Source organism: Akebia trifoliata, chromosome 16 (genome assembly GCF_017979445.1).
Source record: "Akebia trifoliata isolate Shusen 1 chromosome 16, ASM1797944v1, whole genome shotgun sequence".
NCBI lineage: Eukaryota > Viridiplantae > Streptophyta > Magnoliopsida > Ranunculales > Lardizabalaceae > Akebia > Akebia trifoliata.
The window spans coordinates 10,196,211-10,209,309 of NC_141390.1; the positions used below are offsets into that span (position 1 = coordinate 10,196,211).

Here is a 13,099-nt window from a genome sequence, read left to right on the forward strand (position 1 = left end):
CTCACTCAAATACTTTTGCATCTGCACACAGTGTTTCCACCACTTCCTCACCATGGATCATTGATTCTGGTGCCTCCGATAACATGACCGGTACGTCCTCTTTTTTTAAAACCTATAGTGTTTGTTCTGGTCATCGCAAGGTTCGCCTAGCCGATGGTTCTTTGTCTTCTATAGCTGGTCAAGGTCATTTTCCTGTTACATCTTCTTTATCCTTAACTAACACATTGCATGTTCCTCAACTCACTACTAATCTTATATCTGTTAGTAGCATTACAAAAAATTTGAATTGCAGTGTAATTTTTTATCCCTCTCATTGTGTCTTTCAGGATCTGGAATCGAAGAGGACGATTGGCACTGAACATGAAGTGAATGGCTTGTATCTCTTGGACATACTTTGTTTACCTAGCACCCATTCTGCTTCCCAGATTAGTAGTAGTAGTAAGTCTAATAAGGCTCTTGTAATGCGTTGGCACTTACGCTTATGCCATATTTCTTTTGGATATTTGAAACACATGTTCCCTGCTTTATTTAATAATAGCAATTTGCTTAATTTTTCTTGTGAAACTTGCCAGTTAGCTAAACATGTGCGTTCTTCTTATCCTATTAGTATGAATACTATTGCACCTGCTATGTTTGACCTAATCCATTCTGATGTGTGGGGTCCTTCCCCTATCACGTCAACTCTTGATTTTCGTTACTTTGTCTTGTTCATCGATGACCACAGTCGTACCACTTGGATCTATCTTATGCAACACAAGAGTGAAGTTTTTGGGATTTTTAAGTAATTTCTTGCTATGGTTCGTACCCAATTTGGTCGTACCGTCAAGACCTTCCGTTCTGATCATGGTACTGAGTACACTTACAGAGAGGTCTTAAAACTTTGTTCAGAATTTGGCATTGAGCATCAAATGTCCAATGTTAAGACTCCTCAGCAGAATGGTCGATTAAAAGAAAAAATCGCCATATTCTAGAGTTAGCCCGAGCCCTCTCTATTGGCATGAACTTGCCTCAATCCTATTGGGCCGATGCAGTTCTTACTACGGTTTACCTTATTAATCGGACTCCCTCTCGGGTTCTTCAGTTTGCCACGCCTCTCTTTCAGCTTTACCCAGATCGTCCCTTGTTTCCACTTCCTCCACGTGTATTTAGGTGTGTCTGCTTTGTTCAAATTCTTGATCAAACTCGTACTAAACTTGATCCTAAGGCCGTCAAATGTATCTTTTTGGGTTATTCCTCTACCTAGAAAGGATACCGTTGTTACCACCCTCCTTCTCGACGCCGTTTCATTTCTCGGGATGTTTCCTTTTTTGAACATACCCCTTACTACAATGGGTCCGTTGGCAGTCAATCTGAGTGGTTTCCTCTAGATTCACCTGATGATCCTTCTCCTATCTTTCTTCCTCTTCCTATGCCTGTTCCTCCTTCTCCATCTCCTGTCAGTTCATCACCTCCTCCTCTGCAGGTTTACTCTCGGCGTCCTCGCAATACTGCCATCCCTCCTATGCCAGACCAGCTCGCTTCCTCGCCTCCAGCTCCGCCTCCTGTCACATGTGATGATCGTCCTATTGCCACTCGTAAGGGTAAGCACACTTGTACTTATCCTATTGCTAATTATATATCTGATTCTGCCTTCTCACCCTCCTATCGGAGTTTTCTTGCGTCTGTTTCCGCTGTTTCTCCTCCTACTACTGTTGCAGATGCTATTACCCATCCTGAGTGGCGAGCAACTATGATTGATGAGTTGAATGCTCTTGAAAAGACTCAGACTTGGGAACTTGTACCTCTTCCACCTGGTAGGAAGGCTGTGGGATGTCGCTGGGTTTTCACTATGAAACACAATCCGGATGGCTCTATTGCTCGTTATAAGGCCAGGTTAGTGGCCAAAGGTTATGCTCAGACTTATGGGATTGATTATCAAGAGATATTTGCCCCTGTTGCCAACATGACCACCATTCGTGTTCTCTTTTCTGTTGCCGCTATCAATGGGTGGCCTCTTTTTCAGTTAGATGTCAAGAATGCATTTCTCAATGGTGATCTTCAAGAAGATGTCTATATGGTCCAACCTCCTGGGTTTCTTACATCTGCTTCTCCTACCTATGTCTGTCATCTTCGTCGTTCTCTTTATGGATTGAAGCAGTCTCCTCGTGCATGGTCTGAACGCTTTACTAAGGCTATGCATCAGTTTGGTTTCCACCAGAGTTCTGCTGATCACATTATTTTCTTGCGTCACTCGCAGGGCAAAACTGTCGCTCTGATTGTTTATGTAAACGATATTGTTCTTACTAGAGATGATGATGTTGGCATTGCCGAGGTCAAAACTTACTTAGGACGTCAATTTGAGATTAAGGATCTTGGGCATCTTCGCTATTTTCTGGGTATTGAGGTTGCGAGGTTTAAATTTGGTATATTTATTTCTCAACGTAAGTATGTTCTTGATTTACTCAGTGACTCTGGTCAGCTTGGTTCTCGTCCTGCTGATACTCCTATTGAGCAGAATCACAGGTTGGTTGATTCTGAGGGGGAGTGTTTGGAGGATATTGGTCAGTATCAACGTCTTGTGGGAAAACTGATCTACTTGTCTATGACTCGTCCTGATATTACTTATGTTGTTAGTGTTGTAAGTCAGTTTATGCACTCGCCTCGAACATCTCATCTTACTGCTGTCCATCGTATCCTTAGATACCTTAAGGGATGTCCTGGTCGAGGTATCCTGTTCAGTAATCATGGTCATCTTCGCATTGAGGCATGGACGGATGCAAATTATGCTGGCTCAGTGACTGATAGACGATCTACTTTGGAGTATTGTACTAAGGTTGGTGGCAACTTGGTCACTTGGCGCATTAAAAAGCAAGATGTGGTTTCTCGCTTCATTGCTGAGTCAGAATATCGAGCTATGGCACTTGGAGTGTGTGAGTTGTTGTGGCTCAAGATCTTATTAACTGATTTGTGTATTCCAGTGACAACCCCTTTTTCATTATATTGTGACAATAAGTCAGCTATTAACATAGTTGCAAATCCGGTTCAGCGTGACAGAACGAAGCATATTGAAGTTGATCGACATTTCATTGGAGAGAAGATTGTTTCTGGGCAGATTTGTACCCCCTTTGTTCCTACATCTCAGCAACTTGCTGATATTCTTACTAAAGGTGTCAGCAAAGCTGCCTTTAAAGGTGTCTTGTCCAAGTTGGGCGTTGCCGACATCCACGCTCCAACTTGAGGGGGAGTGTTGAATAACTCTTATTTTATTAGTTCTACAGATTTTTTGTCCTTTTTCGTCTTTTTACTTGTTAGACCATGTAATTCTCTTTAAAGCCTAATTAGGGCTTAGTAATGAGATACTTTTACTGTTCTCTTATTTTAACTGACCCTTTCCAGGAACACCCTTCAGATAGTGTAGAATACGACAAGTAACTTCCTAATGAGGCTATTGAGGGGCATGCATAAACTGACTAACCACTCCACAGCTTAAGCAATGTCAAGACGAGTAACTGTGAGAAATATTAGCTTGCTAACCAACCGCCTGTACCTCCCAATGTCCTCAAAAACTTCCCCTTGTATAGCATCAAGCTTGACAGAAGAGTCCACAGGAGTATCAATTGGACGAGATCCCAGAGTGTTCGTCTCAGATAATAACTCCAACACATACTTGCGTTGGCACAGAGTGAGTCCATCCTTGGAACGTGCAACCTCAATCCTAGGAAAATAACGAAAGAAGTCCAAGTCTTTTGCATGGAACTAAATACCCAAATGAGCCTTCAACTGGACAATACCAATAGAGTCACTTCCAGTGATAATAATTTCATCCACATAGACAATGAGAACAATAATACCTAAGGTTTCCTGCCGAGTAACTACAAAATGATCAAAAGTGTACCGCTAAAACCCATATCGAAGCATCACAAAGCTAAATTTGTCAAACCAAACACGTGGAGACTATTTCAGTCCATACAACGCCCTCTTCAACCTAAACACAAGATGTTCTTTCCTTGTAGCTACATAACCTAAGGGTTGATCCATATACACTTCCTCCTAAAAGTCTACATGAAAAAATGCATTGTTGATGTCTCGCTGGTAAAGCAGCCAGTTATAATTATTGCGACACATAGAAGAATTCTAATAGAGTTAAGGCAAGTAATAAGTGAAAAGGTTTCACAATAATCTACACCATAAGTTTGTGTATACCCTTTAGCCACCAATCGAACCTTAAAACAACCAACCGATCTATCAAGTTGATATTTTATCGTATACACCCAACGACAATTAACAGTGGTCTTCCCGAAAGGAAAAGTGGTGAGGTCCCATGTTTGATTTTGATAAAGGCCATGCATCTCGTCATCCATAGCAAGTTTCCATCCAGAAGAAGACAAAGCTTGGCAATACGTACTAGGAACAGAAACAGTGGACAACGAAAATGGAAAGGAGTGAAATATAAAAAGTCGATGAAAAGATACAAAATTAGAAATAGGATGGTTAGTGCAGGAACTCAATAAATTAGGTAATAAGCAATAAAAACACCATTGGCCCAATAAGATTTAGGAAAGGACATGGTAAACAATAGGGGGTGAGTCACATCTAAAACATGACGAAGTTTACGTTCAGCGATACCATTCTGTTGGGAAATATGTGGATAGGTAATCTGATGGACAATATCATAATCTCTGCAAATATCAGACATACAGTTTTAGGTATATTCAAGAGAATTGTCAAAACGGAAAATTTTAACACAGTGCTCAAACTGAACAAATCTCTCATTAAAAAATACTAAGAAAATTTTGGGTAGTTCATAATAGTCTTTCATTATAAAAAAAAAAAAAAGTTAAATCATTCTAGAGTAATCATCCACAAAAAGACAATAAATAAAATTAGAAGTGTTTTTTGTTCTTGCAAGATGTCCAAATGGACTACATCAAAAAGACTCAACCGATGACTCTCTAGACTAGGAGAAAAATACTATGACGATGCTCGCCTTATTGAAAAGCCTCACATTCTAATACTGAAATAGGACTCAATGTGGGAACAACTTGACGCAACTACTACAATGACGGGTGACCCAAACAATAATGCCACTATAGAAGAGAGACGGCAACCTTAAAAGTAGGAATCGACTCATCATAGTCCATAAAACATAGTTCATTCCGTTCATGCCCCGAACCAATCACCTTCTTCATCTTGAGGTCCTGAGGTAGGAGAAAATGTTACAGAACAATTTAGAGATTTTGTTAGCTAACTTACAGATAGAAGATTAAAAGAAAATTGAGGAACAAATAAGCCAGAAGTGAGTCACTGAATTAATAAGATGAAGACCAATAGTGCCAAGGACAAGAGAACCATCAGCTAAAACAATATAAGATCTAGATGAGTGAAAATTAGAAAAGACGGAAGAAATACCAGACATGTGAGTTCAAGCACCAGAGTCAATAACCCAAGAAGATGAAGGGGATCAAGCAACTACACAAGCAAGATTACTTGTATTGACCATAGTTGTTGTGGGAGCAGATGAAAGAGAAGGTAGACCTGACAACTTCTGAAGGATTTGACTAAGTTGAGCAGTGAGATTGTCTTGAGACTCAAAATTAGTAATCGGGGGTCTAGAAGCAAATGGTTGAGTGACAGATGCGGAAGATGTATCAATATATGCACTGTGAGCATAGTAAAGACTTCCCCATTTGTCCCAACAATAATCCTCGGTATGTCCTTTCCTACCACAATAGTTGCATTTGCAATTTGACCTATTGATACCACAACCAGAAACAATACCACCACCCCCACGGGTTCCACCATGATTACCACTACAACCACCACCGTGAATATAGTCACGTCCACTATGAGGAGTCCCACGAGTACCATCACTAGTGATTAAGGCAGATGACTCCATAAGAAGAGATGTTAAGTATGTAAGAAAGGCCCTCTAAAGGCGAGAGTAGGCATTCACTGTTGTAGGAAACAGTTCACCAATCAAAATTTGATCCTTGAAGAAACTGTAGTCTGAGTTTATACTGGACAACAACAATGCAACTTGGAACTCTTCTCGTTGGGGACGCTGAACTTCAAATCAGTGCTCAAAGGTTAATCGAGCAGTAGTTATTCCCACATTCCTTTTAGATTGCTACAATGTTCTTTCAGGGGTTTATCACCTTGTTTGATAGTAAACATGTGTTCAAACAACTCAAACACCTTAGTTACATTACTCTCTTGAGAGTACATCTTTGCAAGAGAGCTCTAGATTTTCTTTGCAGTATCAAGGAGTTGGACATTGGAAACCACAGTTGGTTCCATGTTTAACCAAATTCAGGTCATAACCAAGGAATTTTCACTCCACCAATCTTCATAGTTCTTTAAATCCTCAGGATGAGGATCTTCAACAAGGTACTTCATTTATTTCTTGGCTTGTAGGAATACCTTTATAGCATGCGACCAAGAATGGTAGTTATTTCCATTCAACCTTACCGAAGTAATTTGTTTGGTCAAACCATCACTTGAAGAGTTACCTCATCCATTACCACAAAGAAGAGCAAAACACACAAGAGAGACAACAACTGGTGTAAAAGACACCTAAGAAAGGTGCGGCAAAGGTAGGAGGTGCAAAAACTCCAAAAAATTTGGGTAAATCAAAAACCCAATTTTGGCCAAAAAAACTATCCTAGACACCACCCACCGCAATTAAACTTTTAAAAAAGTCTGAAAAATAGCATCACGTAGCCCCAAAACTCAATCACAATCAACCACAAGCACGCAAACACGCCCTAGATACACATCTAGGGTTTATCTTGAAACACCATAACGAATCGAAGTTCTTTTCACCACTACAGAAAAAAAAAAAAAGATTTAAAAACTAAAAAAAGAAAAGTGAAAAAAAGGGCTTTGCTCTGATACCAAGTTAGAAAATCAAAACCTAAAACAAGTAGAAGAGGAGAAGAAGATTAGAGAGAGAGAGAGACAAGCACTACCTTTGTAGTATGGTTCTGCCTCTCCTCTTTATTTATAAAAGACCACTAATAAAAAGTGTGTGGGGCCCACATAAATAACATAATAAGGGCCCTATCACATAAAAGGCCCACACGATTTAATTAAAGCCCCTTAGGGATGTCGCACAAACACACACAAACGGCCTAGCTGTTCATATATATAACAGAATTCTAACATAATATAATGGAAAAAAGTAATTCTTTTGAAAGCTCCAACCAGGGGAACTACTCAGCGATTACCTGAAACAATTGTTGGGAAATAAAAGACTCATTGGAGATAAAGCTTCATCCCCTCAATCCTATCTTTAAGCACGTCATACATCTAGCATGAAAAGGGATGATAAAAGGATGCCAGCCACTGCAAGCTTCTCAAGAGAAAGATGAAGAGATGAAACTCTATTGAGAAGAGTGAAAGTTTGTACAGTGGTTGTGTCCTTCTCATCACCATGTGTGCAACTTGAAATACCCTTCTACATAAGCATGCAACCATTGTCGTAAAGCAAATTTGACGTAGATTGCTAGTTTACTATGGGAATAAAATCGAAACTAGAACCATGGAGGGATACTATAGAAACTAAGGATTTCAAAAAGTAAGATGTTTTCTATCTTATGATTCATTTTCTACTAGTGTCAAAATTGTTGATGCTACTTTATAACATTCTACGAATAAAGGGATGTATCAACTCTCACCCTCTCTATCCCCTTTCCAATGTTTTATGCATATGCCAAGTTTTCCTTCAAGTGATTTTTATTTTGTATGTAGCACTACAAAACAACGTTTTTTAGATGACATGTCGTGTTTTTCAGGACTTGAAAATGAGGACAACAATTGTCGGTGGTCGTGAATCCAATGAGCTATGTTTGATATGGGCAGTATACCTGCAGCTTCTCTTCCTAACTCTAGTAGTAATAAGAAGTGTGTATATAAGTGGAATACTTGCCTTGGTCATTTGTGCTTAAAGCCTCGAATAAGTTTGTTGAGTTCAAAACTCTAATTTTCAGTGTGAAGATTGTGAATGTTTTAAATATTGTCACACATCTTATTTGTCTAGTAATAATACCTGTTAAATTATTTACTCGGATGTTTGTGATCCAACACAAGTTGTTCTTATTTTTGGGCATTCATTATTTTATTTCATTCATTGATGATTATTCTCATTACATATGGATACTTTAATCTGAGTCTGATAATACCACGACTCTATCACCCCGAGCTCTAAAATACAGAGGCTCTAACTATTTTAAGTCCAACAATACCACGACTCTATCACCTCGAGCTCGATAATATCGCAGCTCAAATTAATCTTAGCAGTCATAGTGTGGATTCAACAAATCCAAATTCACTATCATGTCATTGCTTTCATTGTTCATGTGCACTTCAATCTTCATCATTTTCACCGGCAAGAGAAGATCTCTAAGACCTGACGTACTTCGAATCGATGATAGTTCACCCTCAAGGATTCGATAAATGCTCGGAGAATCACACCAAGACATACTATACTTTGGTTTTATCAAAGTTTAGTATGTTTTATCATCTTTTATCGACGAGATTTTTGAAACTCTAGGACCTGACACCTTTAATCAAGGAGACTTTATACCCAAGGATTCGATAATAAGTGCTCTAGAATCATCACACCATCGCACACACGTGCACTTTTGCATCAATTAGGGAGAATTTCTAAAGTCAAGGATCTGACACCCTCATTATCAACGATAGCTCACGTTCAAGGACTTGACACCTTTTAATCCAGGGGGAGCTATACCCTCAAGGATTCGAATGCTCAAGTGAATTGTCAAATCGGGTAGCAAAACGAAATGTCACTGGCTTTGGGATTCAGATGTCGTGCTATCCACCAACATAGACTTGTCGTCTAGTTTGCTTGCTTCCTCTGTCAAAGAGGGGCCTTTGTAGACACCTCAATTTGCGTTTACCTAATCCAATTGTTGTGGATTCATAATGATGAGCGCATATGCGAAGAAGCCAAAAACTTGTGAGAGGCCCTCTCTCGATTTTTATTCCAATCCCTTCTCAATCATCAGAGTTACCATTATTTTTTATTTCTTTTCTTCTTGGCGCATTCAACTTAGAGATTACGCACACTTATGATCGATGTATGTTTCGACAACCTAGAAACCTCGTAATGCTAAGAAATTGAGACCTTAAGACTTAAAAATACTAACATTAAGACTAAAAGAAAACTTTCTTTGAAATTCACAGAAATCAATAAAATGACAAAAATACCCCTCGTGGGTCCTACATCTCCAAAATACTTTGAAAATGTTGCAAATGTTGGGTGTGTTGTGAGTGTAAAAGTGTATTTCATGGATATTCAAGGGTCAAAAGAGTTGAAGTGTTACTATCCCATGACAAGATGACATATATTTCATAAGATATCAGTATTACTTCTTTGAGAGTACAAGGAAACACTATTCCCATTGAGACTGAAATAACACCATAACTAAGGTGTTGTTGCGACGTATCATTATATAGGATGCCCTAGCTAACCTTTGACTACTTGCCCGTGCAATTGGTATATGGTCCAAGTTGCAATGTATAGCCCCTAGAGGGCACCTAGCCAGAACGGACTAAATAAAACGAAGGATCAAGATTCTTGTTGGAAGATCAACACCAAAATCATCGTCAAAGAGTCATCCCACATTTTGGGGCAAAGTGTTACACTGGCTGGCAACCTGCACAACCCTTCTCTAATAGGGCTTTGGATTAGCATTATTATACAAAGGAAACACTATCTAAACAGAATTTTGTCAATATATACACACATTAGCGATTCAGTTCATGTGTATGCCATACGCCACCTTTTATACTAGACCATTGACCATTATGCAATCGTATAGTAAGTATTAGATGGCATAGACAATCACCTACTATAATATGGGAGTGCATACATAGTATGCAATGCACATGGTTTCAATGGTCAAAACCTTATTTTATATTATTTATTTTAAACAATTTACTTTTATAAATACCAGTCCTACACAACTATCCTACTACTACTATCATTTAAGCCAACTTCTACTCTCATTTTATCTCCCTTATAAGTTTTAGTTTAACTAGAGATCACCCATGCCTATGGCATGAGCATCCTCTTTGGGCTTAAGGGGGTAGAAGAGGAAAGACAATAAGGTTGGAGTAGTATTCTCGGAAAGGGGGTAAAAGAGGAAATGCAATAAAGTTGGAAGGATCTCCTTAGAAAGGAAGGGAGAAGAAAAGACAATTTACAAGTTTTCCTCGAGATTCATAGAAATATTATGCCCCAATCTAACAAAATTATCTACTTTTCTACTCCCTAAATCATCTACACCAAGCTCAAGAAGCAAGAATCAAGATTCAAGTATCAAGAAGATTTAAGAATTTTGCAACATCCAAAATTCCATGGTCACTTCTTTTTCTTTTTCGTTTTTTTTTCCTTCCAATTTTGCTATTTTATCCATTCTTAAATACTAGTTAAACATACAAACATAATAAAATATAGTGGCATTTGTAATAAAAACATTACTTCTTTTAAGAAAATTATTGACTCTATAGCACCCCTCTAGCCATGGCCATTTGCCTTATCTAGCATTATTCTACCTTCAGCCATTGCCACCTCCAAGTGAAGATCTAATCTCTCAACCACTTGCATCTCTGCAAGCATTTATCGTTTCTCTCGTAATCTTCAAGCTTTGGTGTCTGATCCTCTTGGCCCATATCAACCATGGTAAGTGACTGTTTCATGCAAACATTATCATCGAGATCTCAATTGTCTCTCTTTGAGATATACTTAATCGTCAAGGTTTCATTCTACTCATCCACCATAGGTGCCTATTGACCAACGAGATTGATTCAATTTCGTTCCCTAAGTTACAAGTTATATGATACACGAACTACCATTATTTGGTCAGAACACAATGTATTCAATGATAAAAATCATGATTTGTACCAGGGATTTCCCACCGTAGAGGTCAAAAAAACCTCTACGCCGTGAATGTAAAAGGGGCATTATGAATCAGTCCAGTGTGTAATATGTAACTATGTAAACTGTCTATGAGTGGGGAGGAAAAGCACAGTCAATGTGTGTGTGTGTGTGTGTGTGTGTGTGGGGTGGGGGGGAGGAAACAAAGAGGATGTATGTTTGGAGATCAAGAGATTACTACGACCTGTGATTAATTTGATTGATCATATATAGAAAAGATAACAAATCCTAACAGTTCTAATCCTAATCTAATCATATCCCTTATAATACGATCCTAATCTGATATAAGATTTACCATAATCTCCATAGAAATGATTTGGTGCATCTCAGTGCACTTATTACATCGCTTCCTATCTAATACTCTAACATCCCCCCTCAAACTCATGGTGATCAAAGGTCATTGTGAGTTTGCTAAAATCAATTGCCTCTGCAATTGTTGATGAAGAGTTGTTTGAAAGCATGTTGTTGAAAAGTTAGGCCATTGAAATCCATCGTGCCAGATATAAAGTGCTTGCCTCAAACTCAGGATGACTGAGGACTGATATGAGTTCGACCAAATCTGAACCCTTGAAATTGTTCGTCTTCATTTTGTAAGATAATAACTGACTCTGCCAAATCTGTCACTGTTATCCAATTACGTTGTCCATAAGAGTGATTGCCCGATGATGACCGTCTCCAGATCCAAATTGTAGAAAAAAGAGGAGCTATTAGCTCAACTCAAATAGACCTTGATTGGCCATGGTTGGTTTAGGCTAGACCGAAACCTGTCGGATATTAAAACGAAAATGAAATTGGGCCTGGGATAAAATGAACTTGATCATGAATGATTCAGAGGTTCAAAATGAGTAAGGAGCTTGATCATGGATAAAAGGAGATAAAAGGAGATAAAATGATTCAGAGACTCTAAGAGATAAAAGGAGCTTGATCATGGATGATTCAGAGACCATTTGAATAAGGAGAGCTTTGGATTATATATACCCATAAGCTACAAAAATAAAATTCACAAATGGATTTTGGATTTAAACACATGGGTTAACGGGCCAACCGGGATTTAGGTTTAGCCCCCCCCCCCCCCCCCAACCTTTTTTTTTTTTAATTGGCTAGCAAATGAACGAATGACATTGGCTGGGCAACGTTACCTATAGTATTGAAAAAAGACTTGGCATAGTGTAATTCTTCTTCTTTGTACTTTTAAGATAGTAGGAATATGGATTATTTGGAAACCTAAACTTTGACCTTCAACTATGACGACAAAAATGCATTATGGCTGATGGAGTTCTACGACTAGATGTGAATATGTCGACAAGGGCTACCAAATGGAATAACACCTCACTCCATGGGTTCTTCACACCAGGTTATGGTTCGAGATTTGACCACTGCCTTTGCTAATACACGCCATGATGCCATTTGGAAGAGCAAACTTGCCTTCCTTGAACCTTCATCACTCTCCATAATCCCTTCTTGCCATATACATACAAATGCCACTGCCACTGTTCGCCTTTTTTTTTTCTGTTGTTGTGCAACCATGTGATTAGAGATGTGGAGACAACAGTATCAAAGGCTGCCATGACATGGTTAGAGATGTGGAGGCAACAGTATCAAAGGCTGTAATGGTGTATTCATTGTTGCACAAACCAGTTGATGAAATACCCAGATGAATGATTGTTGAGATGAGAAAGCATGTGCCTGATCTGCAATGCGTGTAAAATGTTTGATGAAATACCTATCAGACAGAAGAATGGTTTGAGAACATTTGAGGTTCCACCAGTGGTGTTGCCACCACCAACAAAGCGACAATTACCAAGATCTTGGGCTCAGTATACCAGAAGCTTTGATACCATGTAAAAAACTAATATTAGGCTTATTATCTTGATTAATTTGATTGATCAAATACAATACCCTAAAAAGGGTTTATATAGAAAACGTAACAAATAGAGTTTACAGAGAAAACGTAACAAATCCTAATCTAATCATATCACTTATAATAAGGTCCTAATCTGATACGAGATTTATCATAATCTCTATAGAAATGATTTTGTGCATCTCAGTGCACCTTATTACATTACGAGTCATTGAATGAAAAAGAGCACTTCATCATTTCACGTCCATTTTCCTATAAAAAAGAATTTTAGGGCACCATACAATGGAGAGCTCATTTCT

At 38.6% G+C, this 13,099-nt stretch overlaps 1 protein-coding gene across 1 annotated transcript in view; it reads right to left on the minus strand.

Annotated features, from left to right (window-relative positions):
* Positions 1-13,099, minus strand: part of RAD50 (DNA repair-recombination protein (RAD50)) — a 68,132-nt gene that overhangs the window by 11,613 nt on the left and 43,420 nt on the right. The window lies entirely within an intron of this gene.